This window comes from Petaurus breviceps, unplaced genomic scaffold (assembly GCF_028583685.1).
Source record: "Petaurus breviceps papuanus isolate PSGF00001 unplaced genomic scaffold, PetGlider_PUasm1.0 38, whole genome shotgun sequence".
NCBI classification, from domain to species: Eukaryota; Metazoa; Chordata; class Mammalia; order Diprotodontia; family Petauridae; genus Petaurus; species Petaurus breviceps.
The window spans coordinates 95,599,779-95,622,775 of record NW_027186304.1 but is presented as its reverse complement, the minus strand read 5'-3'; the positions used below and the strand labels follow the sequence as shown (position 1 = coordinate 95,622,775).

General features: G+C 36.1%; 1 protein-coding gene across 8 annotated transcripts in view; it reads left to right on the top strand.

The window, feature by feature from the left end:
• Positions 1-22,997, top strand: part of PAG1 (phosphoprotein membrane anchor with glycosphingolipid microdomains 1) — a 238,446-nt gene that overhangs the window by 61,275 nt on the left and 154,174 nt on the right. For all 8 annotated transcript variants that reach the window (XM_069100177.1, XM_069100176.1, XM_069100178.1 and 5 more), the window contains exon 3: positions 13,595-13,654. The gene's annotated coding sequence lies outside the window, so the exon portion shown is untranslated. The remainder of the gene's footprint in view (positions 1-13,594; positions 13,655-22,997) is intronic.

Sequence of the window (22,997 nt, the reverse complement as noted above, 5' to 3'; positions counted from 1 at the left end):
TAAGAGATATGTGGATCTGACTTTTGTTTTGAACCCAGCATCCTGAAGGATATGAATTACATCTTTTTAATTTGACTTGTATTTGCTTGCAGCATAGTGCCATCTGCACTTGGAAGCTTAATACCTTTTATGTACCATTAATGATGTCAGGGAATAAAGTAAGATTCAGCCTGACTTCCTTTCACTGGACATCTGGTTTTCATTCTACAGCTAAATATTTATTAATGCTTCCATCTGCAAAGCATGTGTGAATTTTTCAGATCTCTTCTGCCATCAAGAGTAGCACTTATTTCTCAAGGCACAGAGGCTAAACATTCTTTTAGTGGGATGTGTGTGTGTGTGTGTATATATATATGTATATATATGTATGTATATATAAATAATATATGTGTGTATATATGTGTGTCTATGTATGTAGACACACAAACATACATATTTATAAAATATTAAAGTCATAGAATTTTAGAATTAAAAGAGAGATGATTTGGGTTTCACTTTTTCATCTTTCAGTACAAATAAGTAAAATTTAGTGACTTCTCCAAGGTCCCACAGTTAATAAGTATCATAACTGAGGTGTGAACTCATCTTTTGAGTTAAATCCAGTGTTCTTTCCACAAACCACAAAAATAATCATGGTTAACAATTATTTATATGTATATATACATACATTTACATACATGTATAGACACACTTACACATATACACATGTACATACATGTATGCATATGTATATATAAATAATATATATGACTTACACTGTATGCTATTTCCTTTGATCTACATTAAACTCTGAGCTAGGATGTGGAAACTAGGACTCAAAGAAATTAAGTGACTTGTCTAAGATCACACAGCTAGTGAGGGAGTAAGTCCAGGACTCAGTCCCATTCCTTTTCCATGCTGTCATAGCTGTCCTTCCAATTGTAGTTACCATATATAAAGAATTAAGTGTTGTGTGGGTTAGAATTTCAGTAGTCTTGACTTCAGTTTCACAGGACTTTGAACTAGATACAACAAATCTTCAATATTGTAGGCAGATGAGATGGTAAATCATTGGATGAATTTTCTTCATATAAATCAGAGCATTTTATTAATTTAGAAATCAGAATAAAAATGCATTGTACAGACACATTGGTTTGGGGTGTGTGTGTGTGTGTGTGTGTGTGTGTGTGTGTGTGTGTACGCAAGGAGATCTCTTTCTTTCACCATATTTAGATCAGTTTGAAAGAGTCGCTTCACATTTTCCTTGAACATAAGTGGTGTTTAAAAACAAAACTAAACAAAAAACAGGTGAGATTAGTGTTTGAAGTTTTTGTTGATGTTTCTTCACTTTGTTTTGGTTTTACTCTCATCCACCTATTAAGTAAAAAAAAATGTGACCTTGTCATAATATAACACACCTGTCTGAGTCATAGGCAAAGAATTTTAATGTTTCTTGGCACCCTGTATCTCATTTCTTGCTTGCCATAAAGTTGTATTGCTAAACCATCTGCACTATTCACATAATCCCAGAATGATTCATTGATTATCCTCCATAGCACTTTGTTCTAAAAAGCTCTAAGGGTTTGTCTCATTTACCTGATTATTGTTATTATTATTAATGATTGCAATAACAACAATTCACATTTTTATAGCATTTTTTTTTTAAAGCAGTCAGGGTTAAGTAACTTGCTCAAGGGTACACGGCCAGTTATTTTGTGTGGCTGTTAAATATCTGAGGCCAGAACCGATCCCAGGTCTCCCAACTCTGGGGGCCGGCGCTTTTACTCACTGCACCACCTGGCCGCCCCTATTTTTATAGCATTTTAAGATTTGCAAAGTAGTTCTCTCCCCATAACCCTGTGAGAATGATAGGGCAAGTATTATTTTCTCCATTTTACAGATAAGGACACTGAGGATCTGGGAGGAAAAGCCACTTATTTGTAGGTACATAGCAAGTTTTCTGAGGTAGAATTGAAACTCTGAAAAGGAAACACAGTATCTTATCTCCAGGTCCTATAATTTCTGTTGTACCCCACAACCCTCTTGAAATATTCCTGAGAAATATATTTTGCAGGGTAAATAGTTATTCCCAAATTTTAGCTAGTTAAGTTATATCTTAAGTTCTAAACTGATTGTAAACAAAGGAAATTATTAGAAACTGTTTTGCACAATTGTATGATAACAAAAGCTACAATGAAGAGGAAATAGATGAATGCTTACAAAAATATATATCTCCAGATTAACAGAAGAAATAGACTAAATAACCCATATCAGAAAAAGAAATTAGATGAGTCATAAATTAACTGCCAAAGAAAATAAATACCAGGACCAAATAGATTCACAAGTGAATTCTATTAATACTCAAAGAACAAATTAATCCAATACTACATAAGCTATTTGTAATAAGAAAAAAAGGCACCCTTCTAATCTGTATAATATAAATATGGTCTTAATACCGTAACCAAGGAGAGACAAAGCGGAAAAAGAGAACAATAGACCAATATTACTAATAAATATTAGTTTTAAATAAAATATTTAAATTTAATTATAGGAATAAATGGACTTTTCCTCTATGTTTGGCATTGAGTTCTTCATAACCACCCTCCCTACCAGGGATTCTTTCAAACCATGACACTTGTCTCTGTTCTTTTTTAAACTAGATACTTCTCTCAGCCTCAGGTTTTTCATTGTCTTCCCCCTGCCTACCGTGCTTTCCCTCTACTTCTCCACCTCTTGGTTTCCTTGACTTCTTCAAGTCCCAGCAAAAATCTCACCTTCTAAAGAAGCCTTTCACAATCCTTTTTAATTTCATTGCCGCACCTCTCTTGATTACTTCCTTTGTATCCCATATATATCTTGTTTGGACATAACTGTTTGCATGTTGTCTTCCCCATTATATTGTGAGCTCCTCAGCGATAGGGTCTTTTGCCTTCTTTATCCCCAGCACTTAACACTGTCTGGCACATAGTAGGCATTTAATAAATACTTATTGACTAACTCAGCATTCTTTGATATTGTAAATAATATTTACATAAATGCAAGAACAAACATTAGTTGTAATGGAGAAAGTAAAAAGACTTTCCAGTAAGATCAGAGGTAAAGCAAGCATGGCTTTTATCACCAATACTGTTTAACATAGTACCAGAAATGCTAGATATAGCAAAAAAAAAAAAAAACAAGGAAAAGAAATTGAAGGAATAACAATAGGCAGAGAGAAAATAAAATGACCACGTTTTGTAGATGTTATGATGGTGTATTTAGAGAATTTTATAGAGTCAACTAAAACCAATTAAAATATTAACTTCAGTAAAATTGTAAGATAAATCCACAGCACTCCCGGATATAACCAACAAAACCCAGTCAGAAGAGATAGAAAGATAAATTTCATTAAAAATAATTACAGAAATTCCACAATGCTTGGGAGTGTATCTTCCAAGAGAAAAATAGACCTAAATAAGTGCAGAAACATTCATTACTTATGGGAGGTTGATCCGATATAATAAAAATGACACTACTATGAAAATTAATTTACTTATTTAATGCTGTACCAATCAGATTCCCAAAACTAGGGGAAAAATTCATATGGAGGAACAAAAAGTCAAGAGTCTCAAGGTAATAATGGGGGTTAGGGGGGAATGGAAAGAAAGAGAAAGAGCTATCAGTACCAGATCTTAAATTTTACTGGAAAACAATTATCATTAAAATGATTTGACTCTGTTTAAAAAAAGTTAAAAAGGTTGATCAGTGGAATGGATTATATTTAGAACATGTAGAAGCAAGCAAAGATGGTAATATAATGTTTGATAAACCCAAAGACTCCAGTTGCTGGAGGAAAGACTCACTATTTGACAAAAACTACTATGAAAACTATGTAACAGTCTGGCAGGAATTAGGTTTAAATTAATACCTCATATCACATGCCAACCTAATCTCCAAATGGATATATCACTTATATATGAAAAGTTATATCATAAAGAAATTAGAGGAGCAAGGAAGAAATTACCTTTCAGATCAATGATAAGGAAAGATCCATGGTTCAAAAAGTGATAGGGAGGATTACACAGGTTAAAATGCACAGTTTTGATTACATAAAATTAAAAAGGTTTTCCACACTGAAATCTAATATAGTAAAAATTAGAAGGAAAACTGAGAAAAAAAATCTTTGCAACAAGTTTCATTGATAAAGATCTCATTTCCACAACATATAAAGAACTGATTCTTATTTTTAAGACAATGTGCCATTCTCCCATAAACAAATGGTCAAAGGATATAAACAGTTTTCAAAGGAAGAGATGCAGGCTTTCAATTTTTAAAATCATGTGAAAAGTTCAAAATAATTAATAATTAGAGAAATACAAATAAACTTTGAAGTTCTACCTTGCATCTATCAGACAGGCAAAGACTACAAAAGAGGAAAATGGCAAATGTTAGGGGTGTTATGGGAAAACAGGTATGCTGATTGAACCATGCATTGGCCCAACCATTTAGGAAAGCAATTTGGAACCACACATTGGCCCAACCATTTGGGAAAGCAATTTGGAACCATTCCCAGAATATACCCTTTGATCCAGCTATACCACTATTAGGCCTCTACTCCAGAGAAGGCAATGAAAGAGGAAAAGAATTTTTACGTACAATAATATTTTTAGCAGCTCTTTTCATAGTGGCCAAAAATTGAAATAGGATGTGACTGGGGGAAATGATGAAATTGGACAGTTTGAAAGGAAACTGGGAAGACCTTTATGAATGGATGCAGAGCAAACAAGCAGAGCTGGGAGAACAATTTATACAATAATGACAACATTGTAGGAAAAAAAAAAACACCTTTGAAGGACTTTAGGATCTCACTTTCTGACAGAGAGGTAATGAATTTAAAATACCAAAAGAGATATACGTTTTTTGGACATAGTTAATGTGGGAATTAGTTTTGCCAGAGTATATGGATACATTTTGAGATTTTTTTAAAATTTTGTTTAATGATAAAAATAGGCAATATTTATATAGTGCTTATTATGTGCAGGCACTGTGCTAACCACTGAATAATTGTTGTCTATGGAGAGAAGGTAGTGGGAGGGACGGATTAATTTTTTTAAAAAGTTTTTGTTAAATTCATGTTAAAATTTTTCTTTAAAGTTCTAAGCTGACTTCCTAAGTCATGTGATAAGAGGATGTCCCATTTCTTGTCTGCTGTTGTTTTGTTATCAGAAGCAAACACAGGGTCAGTGGATTTTAGTTACTAGTTTTTGTTAAACCAAACCACCACTCATCTATTTGTGGGTACTCAAAATGACTCGGTAGGCTGTTTTTTTCACAGTTGTTTCCCCAGTAAACTAATTAGCAAAATTATAGGTGGAATATTTTTTTCCAGGTGGTTTAAATATGATTTTTATACATGTATCATTTCAAGCTACTGAAACCAATGTTTGAATATCAAATGACTTTCCACAGTCTGTAAATATTTGTAAGGGTGATGTTTACAGAGGTGTTGTTTTAGACGCAATTTAAATTGCAACAAATATATTCTACTCCCTTCACCATTAACAGAATGCATATATGGTCCATGGTAATATTTTCTTTATATATTTGAGCAGAAATGCCTAATGCCTTAAGTGTTTAAGGCAGTAGAAGAATAGAAGAAAAAAATCTAAATGGTTGGTATTCCTATACTGTTTCATATATGTTTGTGAAAGACTGTGTTAGGTGGGACAGTAGACAGAGTACCAGGCGTAGAGTCAGAAAGATTCATCTTCCTGAGTTCAAATCTGGCCTCAGACACTTACTAGTAGTTGTGTGACCCTGGGTAAGTCACTTAACCCTGTTTACCTCAGTTTCCTCATCTGTAAAATTAGAGAAAGAAATGGCAAACCACTCCCAGTATCTTTGCCAAGAAAGCCCCAAATGGTCATGAAGAGTCAGACATGACTGAAATGACTGAACAACAATGTTGATGAGGCACTCTGCCATACGTAATAGAGGTTGGACTTCCAAGTCAGGAAAACCTTGTTTCAAATATTGCCTCTGACTCAATCTTGCTATGTGACCTTGAGCAAATCACTTAACCTCTCATCTGCCCTAGGCAACTGTCTTAAGACTGTCAGCAACCAAACTAGTGCTAACATATGTTAGAGCATTGATAGGAGTTTTCTATACCAAGAAACCAAAGGGCCAGTTATTCTCCTATCCTATGGTTATATCTGCAGTAACAAAAAAAGTACACCCAATTTATTTAAAATGAAGCCCATTCCTTAGGCAAAGCCTAAATTCATTAAGCTCAATTCCCTTTTTTTCACAGTGAAGTGTCACATAGAGATGTAAATGTTTTCTTAGTTTTATTAAGTTGACTGTGGTACAGAAGCAAAGATGGTAAGCAGATATATAAGCTTGTATTTGGTGGAGGGATTTGTAGATAATTTGGTGGGCAGTTAAACTTTCAATATGTGACACCCCTATGGATTTTTTGTTTATTTTTGCATCTACCTACTGTAATAGCTATTAAACTTAAATGTGTGATACAGCTATGAACTTTTAAAAAAAATTTGCATCTGTGTGCTGTAATAAAAATTTATCTGTATATAGAAATCTGCTTGCTGAAATTTGGGCACAGAATTATGTAAAAGATTTAATTTGTCACTGCACTGGGTGAAGGGATAGAAGAATTAAAAGAATTCTAACCTACTTTGTATTCCATTCGTGTGGTTATTTCAGGGAAGGTTAGAATGTATTTTTAGAAAGCCGTGTTGGATACCTTTTGTGAAATATCTAGAGTTGTTTTCAGTGCCTTTTTGAACAGATGGGGCCAAAGAAGATCCCTGTTGTTTTTTGGGTCCTCAATGTGTACCCAGTTTATTTACAGTGTTCCCAAGTCGCCCAATCTCTTTGAGACACCAGTAGATAATATGGCTGCTCTAAGTGAAACAGATTTTGCACACAATCCCCCAAATCATCCTGCTTCAGGGATGCTTGATTTTTAAGACTATATAGCACATGACACCTTTTTTCTTTGCTTTTCCCAAAACAGAAGTAACCTAAATTACTTTGGCTATTTGGTTTTCCAAATCTGCTCAGTCCTAGCAAAGTGAATGAATGAATGAATGAATGAAGTCTGGTGTGATTGACCTTGAGGTTTGTTTGGAAATTAAAGTATCATCAGATTTACTATACCTCTGAACTTTTGAAGAGAAAGATTTGAGGAGGTAAATTTGAGCATGCTGGCTATGAAACAAGTGCACAGAGAGTGGGACACTTCAGTGATGAGTCTGAACTCCTATCTTGAAAATGGAGCTGTGATTTCTGAACCCTTTTTTCTCTGCTACCCTATGTCCAACTTGGTGATAGTAAGACTAGGTTGCAGTTGTGAAAATGCTTGGGGCTTTTAAATAAACTGGGTTTAGAACTAGGGAAAGGGAAGGAAGCATAAAAAGCAGAAATAACTAGGAAATAGCCTTTTTAACCCCAAAACTATTTCATCACATACAAGACTAAAAATACATCTTATACACTGCCTAAAATCCCACAGATTAGAGGCAAATTTCCTTTAACCAAACATTCTTCTTTTAAAAGGCAAATTTTAGACATATAAACTTTGAGTTATTCCTAACATAGTGTGAATTAGTTTAGTTAAATTGCTTTTTTCCTAATATATATATATAAAACCGATTAGCTGAGTAGAAGGGGAGAAAAAATTTTATTTTGGGTTGACAGTGACTCAAGATGGGGTTTATGACAGCATCAGGGCCTTGGGTTCCTGAAATCTTGCTTCTGATAATTGTTACCTTGAGCAACTCATTTAATTTCTGTGCCTCATTTTCCTCATCCAAAATATGGACTGTATGATCTTTAACATCCTTTCAGATTCTAAATCTCACTATTCTGTATAGTAGTAGTAAATGGAAAAGGAGGTGGAAGGGTCCTAAAAGTAAATTTGGATTATTTTGAAATTCTATTGCAGGAAAGGCAGAACAGGAAAGTAAATATTTATGGCCACAGCTTCCTCCCCATCACCACCTCCACTCCTGCCATAGTTCTTTCTTAGCTCCAAGGTTCCTTTCATTTTCAACATCCCTTGCCCTATCTCTTCAAATCTCTCCCAGTTTCACCCCCTCCATCACTACCACCATCCTGTAAGTTTAATTGCTATTTAGTGAAATATACAGGCTATTGAGTGTTCTTTTCAAATGTAGGTGAATGTTACTTTGGTCCTTTTTGTACCCAATGACCCATCATTTTCTTCGTTATGTCTTTTGTCTTTCCCTATGGTACTTTTTTTTTTAAAGATAAGGTGGAAGGAGGGATGGATGCCTTGAAAGGAAGACTTTCACCCACCTGTTTTTCATTGTTACTAGAAGTAAAAATCCCCAGAAATCCTTAAAGGGTGCTTGTTTCTAGGATAGAGGGGAGAGAAGCTGTCAAAATACATTCTGTTCCATAATAGGTAAGAGAGTGGGGGAAGAAACCTGGGTTAGAAGTAACAGGTGGTAATAGCATAAGGGGAAGCTGGCAGGTTAACACCTGAGTTACTCAAAAGAAAAGAGAAATGCCAGGAAGATGACACTAACATTTTTCCTAGGAGGATTAAACTGGCAGGGAGACACAATGCCTGTCCTCTTCCCAGTTGGGTTTGTGAGAAATATACTTAGTCCAGGACTAAATAATATTCCTTGGAAAGCCAGGAAGATTTTCATTGCATTTATTTTACACTTATTCTTTCTGAATAAATGGGTAGATCCCTTAAGGGAGTACCCTGACTCAGACAAATGCAAGCCCTTTTATGCTGCTTCCATGAGAATTTCCCGCCTTCTCCATTGGCTAGGTGCATACTCCCTGAACTGCCCACATCATGCTCCCCTCACAGTGTCAAGCATGCATACAAGCCTCTACCCCCCTGCCTGATCAGAGGCCTGGTCCTGCTAGATGACAGCTCTGATTAGAGCCACTCACCTGACCCACATTCTGCTATCAAAGGTAGGAGCCCTTAATTCTGTGGAAACAAAATTCCTCCCATCGTTTCCTACAGGTTGTTATCCTCTAGTGTAGAGGTTCTTAACCTTTTTTTTCTATTGTGGACACTTGGCAATCTGGCAAATCCTATGAACCACTTCTCAGAATGATGTTTTAAAATGCTTAAAATAAAATATATGCTATTTTAAAAGGAAATAAACTTCACTGATATATATATATGTGTGTGTGAATATATATACATATATATGTACATGTATATGTATATTTCCTTTTCAAGTTGATGCATTCCCTGAAATGTCTCAGGGGTATGAGGTTCATAGACCCCAGTATAATACCATACACATAATACTCTAGAACCTAGACTCTGTGCAATAGTTTCTGTGACAAAAGGTGTCAGAGTTCCATCTGGGATGCCAAAAGTTCCATCTCTGTCCCCTGCAGCCCCATCAGTAGAGTGAGGGACTGTTCCACCTATTCCACCTCCTCACTCATGGGAATAGGGATACCTCTTGCAATAATTCACAATTCTTCAGTTCTCTAAAGGATTTTTGGGCCGCTGGTGGTAATTTACTGGGCCTAGGGCAGAGGTTCTAGTTGAGCAGTTCCTAGGGAGAAGCAGATACTAGGATTCCCATTTATAGTCAGCAATAAGCATTTATTAATGGTCTGTTGTGTGCCTGCCACCGTGCTAAGTGTTGATAATACAAAGACCAAAAGAAAAAAAAGCCTCTGCCCTCAAGGAGCTTATAGTCTATGAAGTTCTAAACAGTCAACTAAGAAATAGGCTTCTGGAGCACATCTCGAATTGCTGTTAAATAAAGACTACCTATGTGGGTATTTGTAAGTCAGCCACTGTCTGTCCTAGGAAGCTTCTTGCTTGGGTACCATGCCAACTTTTCCCTTTTTTTTTTTTTATAACATTACTTTCTCTTATCTCTTTAAGAAGAGTCTTTTTTCTCTTTGTGCTTTTAAAATATTGACATTTCGAAACAGCAATGAAAACTGTTGATTTATAGTAGCATACTTTTTACTTAAGAAAATCCATACTAGTTATTATGTGTTTTTGACCCATTTAGCACTTTGTGTGTGGGTGTACAAGAGAAGATGGAAGAATGTGCATGTCTTTTATCTTATACAGCACAAGAATTAGCAGAATTACTACAATGGAATAGTTATTTGGGGATTATCTTTCCAAAACAACGAATTAGAATTGCTATTGGAAAATTAAACTGTTATTTTTTTTTTAAGTAGGAAACACGTTCAAAAGAAATCCAGTGTGTCTCAAGACACAGGGATTAAATAACAGACGAGTGAGATAAATGTAGGAACAGACATAGAATCTTTGAATGTAATTAGGAATAGACTTTCAACTCCATTGTAGCAGTTTGGGGACTTAAAGGATGTTTCACAAAGGAATCAGACCAGCCAGTCCTTATATATAATTATATGTTTTAGCTATATAATGATATATAATGACCTGTGTAACTATCTAATGATAAGTTTTAGCTCTCACAAGGGAAAGTTTAAAGCCTGATAAAACAGCCAGGAAGAGAATATAAGGTTGGGACAGCAATGTGTACACCTCTGTATTATGTTCTTAATAGCTCTGTGTGGCAGGGCACCTCACACTCCCACATCAGAACAAGAGAAAGGAAGCAATATAGTTATTCAGCAACCAGATGAAGATGTTGGATGTTAGAGGGATGAAGAGGAACAGGAACAGCAATAGGGGTGAGCTTGTAAATGTTTAACAACCAGCTCTTCCTAGTAAATAAATAAAGTGAATGATGCACTTTTAAGTTAGTAATCTATAACAGCATTTTTTCCAACACTCTGTTAAGTCTCGACAATCACAAGGTGATAAGTTAAGCCCTGATTTGTAGTGTTTGATGCAAGTTTTCAGATGTTAAAGATTCACTAATCTAACAATCTACTAGTTGACTCCAGCACATCTCTGGATTGGTGTCTTTCTCAGGAAAGCCTGATTGATTTCCCATCTCTGATATCACAGGAAGGGATATGCCAGGGAGTAGCCCCCCAAAAAGAATAAAATGTTAAATGTTCCATCAGTTTTCAGAAAAGGTCAAGGAAGAAAGGACATCTAAATCTGAGGCAGTCTGCCTCACTTGAGCCTTGGTCTAAAAAGCCAGAGAGGTTTTTTGAGCTACCATAAACATGTTTAATAACTGTAGCTCATATTTCTATCACACTTTCCCCAAGACACCCTGACAGAGGGTGTTCAGATACTCAGATGGATCTGTGATCTCATCATTTGGAAGGCTCCTTCCAACAAGATAGATTGTAATCCATCCAGGCCTCCCTGTCCTGAGTGACTTTTATCCATGTATTCCCAAAAGTTTTCCATAGAGCGATACAACTAATATGTTAAAATCCTTCCATGATTTCTTTCAATATCACAAAGTTATCAGTGTTTGGGGTGTTCAAGGAGAACTAGAACTAGAACTAGGACTTTTCAGTCCTGCTCAATGATAATAATTTAATGCCAATTTAATAATCTCAATAAGGGCCAGGGTCTGAACCAATCAACCAGAAGAGGAGCCTGGACCTAACAGCTTCTTTGTTTTCTGAGTAAACTCAGAGAATACCACTTCCTATGTCATCAACCCCAGATGGGGCTGACATAACAGCATTCTTTCTTCTGTCAAGGATGAGACCCTGAACCCGAGACACTATCCTTGAATAATGGAACTTTTTCTTATCTTACTATTTTGTGGACATATACTATGTTATAGCACGTTAATGATAAAGAAAACCCAGATGTTCTAGGTTGTAAATCCAATCAACACCTTGTCAGTTCTCTTATGTTATTAAGAAAATTCCTTTCTTGTAATCACAAATTTGACCCTGAATTGGGATGGTTCTAAAACTGTATTTAAGATTTCTCATTCTTCTGTTCAGACAGTCAGAACTTAGGTTCTGGCTCCGTGTACACGTATCTGCTAGTTTTAAGGGAATAAATGATGTAAATGTGTATCACATAACCTGTTTGTCTCCTTTTACCAAGCTTTCAGGTTGACATCATCTAACGTTGGTGTCTACCTGTCACCCTACTCTGACTTGTGGCTCCAAGAAGCTGTAGCATGTGCAGCAGCCACACTCTAGTAAAGCTCTCTTTGGCAGATGGGCTTAAACCAGGCTGAGGGTAGTGGACAGGCCTCAAACCTGTTGGTGAGTAAGAGAGATGTTGACCTCCCCAAGTACGTGAAGACTTTCCCTGGCAGAATGGGCAAATGAGAGTGCTTTGTTCCAAAGGCCATGAAAGTTGCTGAAGCAGACACTGTAGAGAGAGCACGTAGAGCTTGGTCAGTCAGCAGAGTCACCAAGGTCACCTCCCTGCACCCCAGGGCATTATCAGTCATCTTGACTTTTGTCTTGCCACTGGACTTCAATAATGCGAGAAGAGAGAGTGGGACTGATGACTTCACTTCAATACAGTTCATGCTCAAGTTAAGACATCACCCTGTGATGCCATTGGTCCTCCTCAACAATGAAGAATGAGCAACAATGCTTGATATTAAGAATGACTAACATGAGTGGATGACTGTAGCTGTCCGTTAGTTATCACTCACTGAGCAGCCCATCTTATTATCTGGTCATACAATTCCATAATGATTCATTTACTGTTATTTTTCAGAGTTCCTCATCGGTCATGTGTTGTAGTTGGGTCATATTCACTGCGTACCTCTCCATTGTACTCTGCTTGATACACATCTTTAGCTCTTTGGAGGAAGTGGTGTCCCACTCATCACTTCCATGTATAGTGATACTGATAAAATGTTAATGTTGGAAAGATGAGCCTTTGCTTTCACAGAAAGCTTGGGATCAGTAAAATGTACTCTACAATTTCTCAAAAGCAATTCCAGGAACAACTGGGTGGCACAGTGGATAGAGCACTGGCCCTGGAGTCACGAGGATCTGAGTTCAAATCCAGACTCTTCCTAGCTGTATGACCCTGGGCAAGTCAGTTAAACCCAGTTCCCTGCCTCCACCCCTCCCCCCCCAAAAGAAAAAGCAGTCTCACCCTTCCTTCACTTTCTTTTGCATTCTAGACCTGCCTAGCTCATTGTCCATCTATGTTGTTCTAAACGTGCATGCTATTGGATGAGCTCTTTAGGAAGCCTATGAAAAAGTATGTTGAAACCTGGGCAGTAAACATTCTTCATTCACTTGTTTGCAGGATAGACAGGTAGTACAAATATTATTTATTCCCATTTGACAGAAGGAGAAACTAAGTCTAAGAAGGGGAAATGACTTGCCCCTGGATACCCAGTAACTGCTAGAGCCAGGAATCAAACCCAGAACTGCTGACTCTCAAGTCCCCCCACTCTCAATTGCCCAGTGTTGCTTCTAAAATATTAGTCACTGATACAGCATTTGATTTTTGAAGCTTCACTGTTATTTCTTTGAATATCTCAATACACACACATATACATAAACATATACTTCTACGGATAGGATAAGGAAATGTTTCTGTTTTTGTCCTTTAATGTTCCTACTTAAATTCCAGAAGTAACCACAGTTTTCTTTAATGTTGCTGTTAATTGTGTCAGAGCTTTAATCACTTTTTCTCAAGTAGCATTTATTAGTTACACACCTTCAGGATTGTGACAATTTTTTTCTTGTGTTTTCAATCCAGATGATGCCTTCCTTCTATTGAAGATGAATACAATGTGAGCTTTGGCAAAGAGACTTCCAGGTAATTATGCAGCATTTTTTTTTAAGGCTGGCTGGCTTTTAACCTAATTTTATATGCTGACATCAATAATTGATGCTGAGACAGTGACCTGGGCTAGGTTGAGATTTTTTTATGATTACAGGCTGTTTCAAAAGTCTTTGTGCAATTTTAAACTTTAATAAAGCTTTAATAGATTAAAATTACACTGAGACTTTAGGAACACCTTCTACAGGGAAGGTGTTCCTTACTTAACAGTTAATTCTCAGCTAAATCATAAGTATGTCAAGAAATATGGCACATGCGTTGAGACATCTACATTATACTTTGCAGAAGGGAAAAAAATGTTCACTTGAAGATGATCACGTTTTATAAACCAGTAACTGGGTAAATGCTTCTTCCAAAAGTAAAGATCTTTTGCAGCTGTGTTGGGTCTCAGATTCTCCAAGCCAATGATCTGTAATTCTACAATCCATGCTTTTGTTCCAGTTCTGAGCCAGTAGGTTTTCTAAATGCTCCATGATTTTTTTCATGGTAGGGTTAGTGGGCGATGGCAGTGACCATAGAGGCAGCTGGTGCTGCAGTGGAGAAGGAGTGTTGGGCCCAGAGTTAAGAATACCTGAGCTCAGTTCTGACCTCAGACACTTACTAATTGTGTGTCCTTGGGCAAGTGATTTAACTTCTTTTTGCCTCGGTTTTCTCAACTGTAAAATGGGGATAATAAGAGCACTTACCTCCCAGAGTTGATGTATCAAATGAGATAGTTACCTCAATGTCTGGCATATAGCAAACACTATGTGAATGTTAGCTGGTGTTGATATTATCATCATTATATTGTTTATGAAACCCTTACAATGTACTAAGATCAGGGTTAAGCACTGGGGAAATAAGAAAAGCAAAAACATAGTCCTTGTCTTCTTAATTTTGCTTATTGGGAAAACTTGGAGTTACAGAAACATATATATATATATATAATATAAATATATATTATATATAATTATATAAATATAAATAAATATATAAACAGAGTTATCCATTCCACATTGTGACTTTCTCCATTGCAGTTTCAATATATTGTAGGTTGGCATAAGAAATTAAAGGGGAATTTTGGGGGAGTTTTGTAGAAGCCCTAGAAGACATGGGAAGACCAACAGATGACACAGAAAAAGTTTAGAAACTCAGAAATGCATAAAATATGTGTGATGTTGTATAATATCAACACCCCATAAAATAAAAAGAAAAAATTCAGACTTCTCCTGCACGAAGGGAAGGCTAAAAAATTTTAACGCAGATTTTTCTAGACCATGGTGGGGAGAGGTGGGGGGGTCACCGAACTCCTAACCCACATGATGTGGAAGGGATAACTACTCTTTCCTCAGATCAGTTTTTAGAAGACATTTCTGTAAGATTCAACTTTCTTTTTTCCCATGCTGTGAAATGCAAATTTTTTGTTAGCCAGAGAGGAGCTTGGCGTGGTGACAGATTACCTCCTGACCCCCATTCTACAGGGGCCAAAGATGATATGTATTTTCCAGAATCCTTTGGAAAATGAAGGATGTATGACATCTGTTTTACTGTTAGGACCTGTACTGTCCTAGCTAACATTTGTCACTTAATGGTTTACTTTTGTCAGTATCTTCTCAATAATACTTTCAGTTTTGTTACTCAAAACTTCTGTTTCAACCAGAAAACAAAAATGTCCACTTAAAATTGGCCTGTCTCCAGCTGGTATCTTTACTTCTCATTTTGAAAGCCCTGAGAAATGGATTAGTATTCCAGGGAGTTTCTCTCTCAAGTACTCCACAGGCTTAACTTGAGCTTGTGAGATCAGATAAGACTTTCTCAAACAGCTATAAACCTTGACTCTGGTTAATATGCACATACACTGTGGGGTGCTTGGGGGGATGGTAGCAGGTTGCCACTTTCTTTGAAGGGTGGCAGACAAGGCCCAGCAAGGTGTGTGTCAGCGTTGTCATTTAACATAGTACTTTCAAAGAGAGTTCCTTTCTGCCTTTCCCTCACAGCCCCTCTGCATTTTCCTTTTTCTCTTGAGAGTAGTCTAATAATATACAAAACAAACTCTAGCCAACATTGTGACTCTGAAGCTTGTGAGGCTTGGTTAAATTGTGGGAATGTTTTTATACAGGCAACTGCACTTTGCCTTGTAAATGAAATTATGAAACCACTGTTTTGAGAAGCATTTTGAAGGTCACAATGTAATGTAATGTGTGGTTTTGGGAATGTGACAATTCCCTCAACTAAGTTAAAGGAGTATAAGATTTTAGACAGGGAAGATTGAGCAGTGGAACAGCAACTGCTTACTCTAATAGGTTAGCTGAAGAAAGAAATGAATTCAGTTCTTATAAGTTGGCTTATACTTGTTTTTAAAGCCTGTGTTAAATGACTGAGTCTTCATTGTGAGTTAGATATACAAGTTGGGAATGGAGTATATATTAAAATAATATTGCTAGCCAACCAGGATCATTGAAAAAATACAGTTCAAAAATGCTTGTATGTTTATATTGGTTATATAGTTATCACAATTGACTAGCCTGATTTAATTCAGATGTGTACCAAATCTGATTTGGACTAACACATAATAGGTTTCCTTCCCTTCAGTAGCCTGAAAAATCATAGTGTTTGTAGTAGGGGCAGGGGGTGGTTTGTTCTTGGATGGGAGCAGGAGAGATCTAATAAAATGATTTGAAAACATTGGACAAGGCAGAGGCTAAGATGGGGTTGATTACTTCAACATGACAGATGTTCATGTTCCAGCACCACAACAAAGGCCTCTATAAGGATCTCTTCCTGTATTGAGTGGGAGATTGAACTTGACCTCTGAGGTCTCTTTTAACTCTCTGTGATAGTATGTATTGACACATTCTCAAAGAAGCTAATTGATGTCTCTCTGAAGAGTTTTAGGACCTGTAGCTACTAATGTGGGGTATTATTTCTGTCTCTGGAGAAAGTTAATTATAATCATGGATATACCAAGAAAATAGCATCAAACTATACAATATTATTTGACCTGACCTTTTAAAAAAATTTTTACATTTTAAAATTTTTGTTATACTTTGAATTCTAAGCTGTCTTCCTCCTTCCCTCTCTCCCAACCCACACTAGGGAAGGTCAGCATTTGGCATAGATATGGATGTGAAACCATGCAGTACACACTTCCATATATTAGTTCTTTCTCTGGAGGTATATAGCATCTTTCTTCATAGGTCCTTTGTAGTTGATTTGAATTACTCAGAATAGCTTAGTCATTCACAGTTATTACTCTTTGAACAATATTGCTGTTACTGTATATAATGTTCTCTTGGTTCTGAATGTTTCACTCTTGATTATTTCCTGCAAGTCTTTCCATGTTTTTCTAAAATCATACCTTTACAGCACAGTAGTATTCCTTCACAATCATATACCACAATTTGTTCAACCATCCCCCAATTGATAGGCATTGCCTCAATTTCCAATTCTTTGCCACACAACAAAGAGAGTGGCTATAAATATTTTAGAACATAGAGGTTCTTTTTCTTTTTTCTTATTCACCTTGGGAAACAGACCTAATAGTGATATTGATGGGTTATAGAATATAAAAAGTTTTGTGTCTTTGGGCATAATTCCAGATTACTCTCTAATTCCCTCTAACAAATGTAATTTTTCCCCTCTATCATTTTAGCCAATCTGATAAGTGTGAGGTGGTATCTCAGAGTTGCTTTATTTGCATTTCTCTAATCAGTAATGATTTGGAGCATTTTTTTCATATGACTATATATAGCTTTGATTTCTTCTTCCAAAACTGCCTGTTCACATCCTTTGGCCATTTATCAAATAGAGAGTGACTCATATTCTTATGAATTTCACAAAGTTCTCTGTTTATTTGAGACATGAGGCCTTTATCTGAGAAACTTTCTATAAAATTTTCCTCCCAGTTTTCAGCTTCCTTCTAATCTTGGCTACATTGTTTTTATTTGTACAAAAGCATTTTAATTCAATGTAATCAAAACTCTCAAATTTATATCTCTCACAATGCTCTGTCTCTTACTTATTAATTATAATTTCTTCTCCTATCCATAAATCTGAGAGGTGATATGTTCCATGATCTTTTAATTTACTTCTGATATCTCCCTTTATATCTAGGTCATGTATCCATTTTGACTTTATCTTGGTAAATGATGTGCAAGATATTTGTCTTTATCTAGTTTCTGCTGACTGCTTTCCAGTTTTCTCAACAATTTTTACCAAATAGTGAATTCTTATCCCCAAAACTAAAATCTTTACATTTATCAAACACAAGGTTACTATAATGGTTAACTACTGTGTATTGTATGTCTACTCTATTCCACTGATCCATCATTCTATTTCTTAGCCAGTACTAGAGAGTTTTGAAAATTCTCACTTTATAGTATAGTTTAAGATCTGGCACTGCTAGACCTCCTTCTTTTCTATTTTTTCCCCCACTAATTTCCTTTTGTTCTTCCAAATGATTTTCGTTATTATTTTTTTCTAGCTCAATAATTTTTTTCTTTGTAATTTAATTGAGATGACACTGAATAAGTAGGTTAGGTTAGGTAGAATTGTCATTTTTTATTAAATTGGCTCTGTCTACCCATGGACAATTAATAATTCTCCAATTATTTAAATCTGACTTTATTTGTATAAAAAGTGTTTTATAATTATGTTCATATAGTTCCTGGGTTTGTCTTGGCAAGAATACTCCCAGGTATTTTATATTGTCTATGGATAGTTTAAATGAAATAGCTCTTCAGCTGTTGTTGTACAATTGTTTTTCAGTCATGTTGGACTCTGTGACCCCATTTGGGGTTTCCTTGGCAAAGATACTGGAGTAGTTTGCCATTTCCTTTTCCAATTCATTTCAAAGATGAAGAAAGTGAGGCAAAGTTAAGTGACTTGCCCAGGGTCACACAGCTAGTAAGTAAGTAAGGCTGAGGCTAGATTTGAACTCAGGAAGATGAGTCTTCCTGACTTCAGGCCAGGTACTCTATGCACTGTGCTACCTAGCTACCAAAAATATCTCTTACTATCTCTTCTTGCAGGGCTTTGTTGGTGGTATATAAAAATGCCGATGATATCTGTGGATTTAGTTTGGGGAAAGAGGAACAATGTGCTTTTATTCTTTAACTTCAAAATAACTTATAAAGAGGTCTGCAAGAAGTAGGACAGAATAGTGAAAGGTGGCTGAGCTTAAAGGCACAAGGATTGCGGATGTTTACTGGATAAATCATACCATCTCCCAGGTCCTCAATTTCTTCATTTTAAAAATGAGCATAAAATGTCATTGGCACTCACCTCTTAGTTGTTATAAGAAAAATGTTGATGCAAATGTTAACTTGTCAAATGGTGACTAATACTGAAGCTGAGGTTTAAATACTTTGGTCATATAATGACAAGACAGGACTCATTGGAAAAGGTACTGATGTTGAGAAAGATTGAAGGCAAAAGGAAAAGGGGACAGCAGAGGATGAGACGGGTCGATAGTGTCATGGAAGCAATGAACATAAACTTAGATAGACTTTGGAAGATAGTGGAGGATAGAAGGGCCTGGTGTGCTATGGTCCATGGGGTCATGAAGAGCTTTTCAATTTTCCCCTAGCCAGTGTGTCAACTGCACTTTGTATTCCAATTGAACATGGGAATGCATTAGCTATCCTACCTTAAACTGGCTAAATGTTCTGAACTCTGTCTTTGATGGTCTTGTACATCCTTATGTCGACTTAACAGTGGCATTAATTTGTGTACCAAGTTCCAAGTATTTATCGTATCATGCTTCACTTCTCTTTGTTTTTTGCCTTTCCTTGAAATTAAAAAGAAAAATTGTACAGTTCATAAATTTGGGGCTGGTTACAAGACTCAAGCAAGTTCCCAAAATTTTCTTCAGTTTCAGCTGCTGTATATCTCAACTTCAGCCATTATCAGTTAATTTGAGAAAGAAATAATCGGGAAGGGAAGAAGACACAGTAATCTCTTATTTGGTATCTTGCCCTAATCGATGCTAGACTTAAGGCATTATTCCATTATTTATTACTCTCCATCATAACCTAGTCTTGTAGTGTTTTTCCAGGAGATTGGTATTCATTTTTCATGGAGAATTTCTTTACTTTTTCCTAATTCCTTTATCCTCAGAGCCAGGTATCAGTGTATCAGTGATATCAGTGTGAAATCCTGCAATGTCATTTTTTGCCATTCAGGAAAAAGTTTCTCAACCATTGGACAGATTTGCTTAAAACTCTCCTTGCTATCAGGTATTTGTTTGAAATGTTTATTACAGAGCTGAAAACCCCCTTGTAGCTTTTATAAAATGGCTCTAAAATATATCATCTGTCTTTGTCCAGGTAAAAAACACAATATTAGCAGAATATAACATTAAAAAATAAATTTAGATTATTAAAACTTTCTTAAGCAGATAAAGTGATTGCACCATGTACTGCCACATATGTTTCACCGAAAGCTGCATCCATTCTCCTGATTTTTGTTCCCAGTTCTGGGTGTTTGCCTACTCAGAACACGAGTAAGCTCTGTGCCTGTTATAATTTATGTTTACTATAGGGCTAGGTCTCCCTGTTCAGTTCCACAAATATTTAAAAGAACATTTTACTTCAGAGCACTGTTTTTGACATTGGAAAACAAAAGTTTGAGGGAGACATGGTCCCTACCTTCACTGAACTTAGTCTAATAGAGGTATATATACATACACACACAGTTATAATACAAAATTATAAAGAAGGGAAGTGCCAGACACTGTGCTAAGTGCTTTACAAATATCACTACATTGAGCATTACAGAGATGCAGGCAAAGTACTGTATGAATCTTAGAAAGGAAAGGGTGGGGGCCAGACAATACTTCATGGAGGAAGTGGAATTTGAACCAATCTTTTAAGTATGGCAAGGATTTCAACAATTGAGCCAACGGGGCATCATGGTAGATGCAGGGGCAGAAAAGTAGGGGGTATGTACAGGGGATGGCAGCAAGTAGATCCGTTTGGCTAAAACATAGAGAATAGTGAGAAATCACGTGAGAAAGACTTTAAAGATAAGATTGTGTCAGATTATGGAAGCACTTGAATGCCGGGTTAAGGAATTCAGACTTTTTAAAAATATGATTCTGAGATTCTGTACTGTTCATTAATAGCCTTTCCATCTTTAGTCCTTCCTCAGTACTCTTTTTGTTTGTTTGTTTGTGAAAATAGAGAGTGTCGTAGATTTAGAGCAGGAAAACAGATTAAAAAGCCCAACTTGCTCATTTTGCAGATGAGGAAACTGGCCCAAAGCAGTTAAATTACTTGCCCAAGATTTCACAGATAGTAAGTGGAAGGGATGGAAAACCCAGCTCTTTCTGCTTCAGCATTTCAGAAGAATGTTGTTGTTCAGTTTCATTGGTGTCCAACTCTTCATGACCTTATTTGGAGTTTTCTTGGCAAAAGTATTGAAGTGGTTTGCCATTTCCTTCTCCAGCTAATTTTACAGATGAAGAAACTGAGGCAAACAGGGTTAAGTGACTTATCCAGTGTCACACAGCTAGTAAGTATTTGAGGCCAAATTTGAACTCAGGAAGATGAGTCTTCCTGACTCTAGGCTGGGCACTCTGTGCAGTATGATGCCACTTAGCTGCCATGAATGGTCTCATCTGTTGAAAAGGGGGGAAAAGAGAAGAACGTGGATACAAAAGGACTAGTTAGGAGAACACCAATGGGTTTTCTATTGTTTTACGCTCTTATTGTGTAGTGTCTTTTTGTTGATACTACTTATCAAAAAATAGATAATAAAACTATAAGACTTCAGGAGCTTCTGTACTTAGACTATAATATTAATTATACTTCCAAAGTCTTAATGACTTTCGGTCATCTTACATCTACGACAGTTAAATCCAGGAACTTTATTCTACATAACTTGGTTCCCAGAAATAAGAGACAAGTTAACTCAACTCTGTCCAGTTAATTCTCCACACTAGATTTACTCCAAGAATATTGGCTCCATGATGAATCCAGTGCATGTACGTGTGCACCCATTTAAAAGATTTACAAACTCAAATGTTCAAGACCTAAGTGACCCATACCTATTAAACTTCATCATCTGATTGCTTTTCCGGATTTGAAAGGAAGGAGTACATCTGGCATGAATTTTCACATTCTTTTTACAGAGAGAATCTTGTAAAATAGGGCACTGTCCTTTAATTAAATCTGCCCTCTTAAGTAGTTAAGACATTCTTTTTTCCCCTGCAGGAGTAACTCTTTCCTCTTGGGATCTCAGTGTACTATTTCAGGCACATTCTTGATTGCCCCTTGAGGTCACAGTTCTACTGAATTCAGCTGCTTATCCTCCCTTATCCTGCCCTTAAACAGCCTGCCTTTTGTTCGTCACTTTAGGCAGAAGGACCAACTCTGTGTAAATCTAGCAAAGTCTACCTTATGTTATTCAATGTTCCCTTCTCCATTGGCATTGTTTTTGTACATGGGGAAGAAATGTTGTACGTTTCTAGCAATCAAAGATAACAAATTTTAACTCAGATAGCTCCTGTGGTTTTAGGAATTGCTTTTGCTTTCATCTTAACTTTCTGAAAATTTGGTTCGATAAGCATTTATTAAGCACCTACTATTTGCATAACATTAAACTTTGTGCTAGGTATACAAAGTATGAAATTAAATAGTACCTGTCTTAAGGAGTCTAACAACACACAATGGTTTTTCTGAGTTTCTGTGGCATGTTTATTATTTAACCCAGAGCCATTCCTATTAAACAATGAACCCAGAAAAGTTAATTTCAATTACTTTGAACAAATTCAGAATATGAATTTTTTTCCTAATTAAGGATGGCTGTTTCCTTCAGCAGTACTTAAAAAAAGGCGTAGTGAATAGATTTGGAGTAAGAAAGGCCCTAGTTCAAATCCTGTCTCTGGTACTTATTAGCTGTGTTACAGTGGGAAAGTCATGACCCTCTCAGCTTCAATTTTTCCACTTGTAAAATGAGAATAATAGTACTTGCTACACCTATTCTACAAGATTATCAAGAGGCTAAAATTAGAATGTATGTAAAGCAAATTACACATCTTAAAGCATTATATAAATTTCAGTTATTAAAATATTATCATTCTGTGACAATTTTGTTTACATATATATACATATACACACAACCATATGGACTGCAGGAAAATACAGGCATGCCCAAAAGTACATGACATCTTATTTCTTGTTATTCACCGATACTATTTTAAAGTATGCTTTGTACTAATAGAGATTGTATTTGGTTTATCTGGTCTTATTTGAAAATAATTCTAATTATACCACACAGTTAAGAGCAATCCATAATTTTCATTTGACAGCTTAAATTTCTGTGATATCTTTCTTATTAA